Genomic DNA, 1,962 nt, shown 5'->3' on the forward strand with positions numbered 1-1,962 from the left:
GGGGGGGGGCTGGGGTTCTACAGATAGGTGAATTATATTTACATGATGCAGTACACACAATATGTTGGAACATTTGAAATGTTTGGACAAGACTAAAATAAATCGACGATGATTTGGATTTTTTTAAATACAAAAATTCACAAGGAAATTGCACTTCTTCAAGAAAATCAAGGGATATTTTGGGACCACAGCAACCCACAACCTTGCATTGACGTTTCACCTTAAAAGGGTGTCTGAACAGATTCAACATCATTTGAAAAACAATTTATCCTCACAATTAGAAGGGGGCTTATTGCTATGAATCTAAAAGTCAAAGAACGGAATATTAACTACTGCAGAAAAGAAAACATAGTGCAGGACCTTCTGTTTGTGACAAAATTACAGAGTTAATGTTCCTGAAAGATCACTTCACCTTTTAAAGCATGATTTTTAAAAAGGTAAAATTTATAGCAATTAAAGCTAATGAAGAAATGCAGCATGAGCTGCTTATGTTCAGGAACTAATAGGTCCACTGAGCATTTCTAAGATTATTTAGCCATCAATGATAATGAATTGACATTGTCAGTGGTGTTAATGTACCAATGCTCTATATAGTGCCACTAATCCGATAGCCAATCCCAGCAATTTTTTTATGTTGCTACTTAATTTTTTAACCTATGCACTACTCTATCCTTTCAATTAAAATGGCAGAAATACAGCGCAAGCTATTATACTTTTTCTCCCCTCTTCTTCTACATTAAAGGATGGCATTTTCACTATTTGGTCTACAGTCAAACTATATTGATTATTTCTTATTATACAAATCCACTTTTAATTCTTCAGGATTGTTAGCTTCAGTATAAACATGCCTTTCTCAATTAAACCAATGTTAATATATAAGTGTTAAAATACATTTTTGGTGAGCATTAAGTGAAATGTAATGATTATTTAAACTGCAAAAGAACTAAACTGCTATATAAACCAGATTTTTGTGCACAGAGGGTGATCATGGTTGCATGCGTCTCTAGCTGGTTGTTTTATTATATATAAATCCACAAATCCATGTTGTAGATAAAGATAAGTGATATAGCTCTTTACAAAAACATAAATTTACAACTACTTGGCTACCAGCATGACATTTCAGCAGCATGTAGTATACAATTAGCATAGGAAAGTGAATAATAGACTTAATTCCATAGCTTAAGTTATATAAATATGTTTTGTTCTTGATAGTATAACAGTCATAAACTATTATGCAACATATATGTTTTCTGTTGCAGAAAATATTCTAAGAATATATTAATACTATGCCAATACTAAATAGAACTGGGCTTTTTATATCAGAAAATGTGCTAAATGAGCCTTACAATTAATTCTCTCCCCAAAGGGAGCATGAACTTTACTATTTTGAGATGGTAGAATTTATTTCTCTGTTAATGTGAAAATTAAATAATATACTAACTTTGCAATTTGAGTCAAAAGGCAACTGAATCATGTATCACTGACAAGTTGGTTGACAACTTTAAAGCAAAGTCTAAGCTTTACTCTTTGAGTGTTTTGTGAGCCTGCAGTTGTTAATTATCTTTCACATGAAAGACCCGGGAATTCATAGGACAGAGAATAAATAGGATTTTTAAATACTTAAAATAGAGCGCTACTAAAATGTACCATTCTGCACTGGACTCTTTCCACTAAAATAAGGAGAAAACAGAAATCGTTCCACTGCTGATCTTCAGGGGACTTAAATTCATGCATGTTTAGTTCGTATTTAAAAAACCACAGCCATTAGTTTTCATGAATAAAATCACACTAAATATTAACAACATCACATGCAAAATTATTTGTAAAACAGACAGATGAATCGGTAAAAAACATTCAGTTGCATCTTCAGCTGAAGATTCACTTGTCCTTTAAAATGTGAAACTCACTTTGTTCTGTAGTAGATTTGTATTGCAAGTACTGGCTAAAAGAACCTCCTGCTGA

General features: G+C 32.3%; 1 protein-coding gene across 1 annotated transcript in view; it reads right to left on the reverse strand.

Annotated features, from left to right (window-relative positions):
- Positions 1 to 1,962, reverse strand: part of ZNF407 (zinc finger protein 407) — a 476,517-nt gene that overhangs the window by 413,190 nt on the left and 61,365 nt on the right.

The sequence above is a fragment of the Alligator sinensis genome, unplaced genomic scaffold, assembly GCF_000455745.1.
Source record: "Alligator sinensis unplaced genomic scaffold, ASM45574v1 scaffold129_1, whole genome shotgun sequence".
In the NCBI taxonomy this organism is placed as follows: Eukaryota; Metazoa; Chordata; order Crocodylia; family Alligatoridae; genus Alligator; species Alligator sinensis.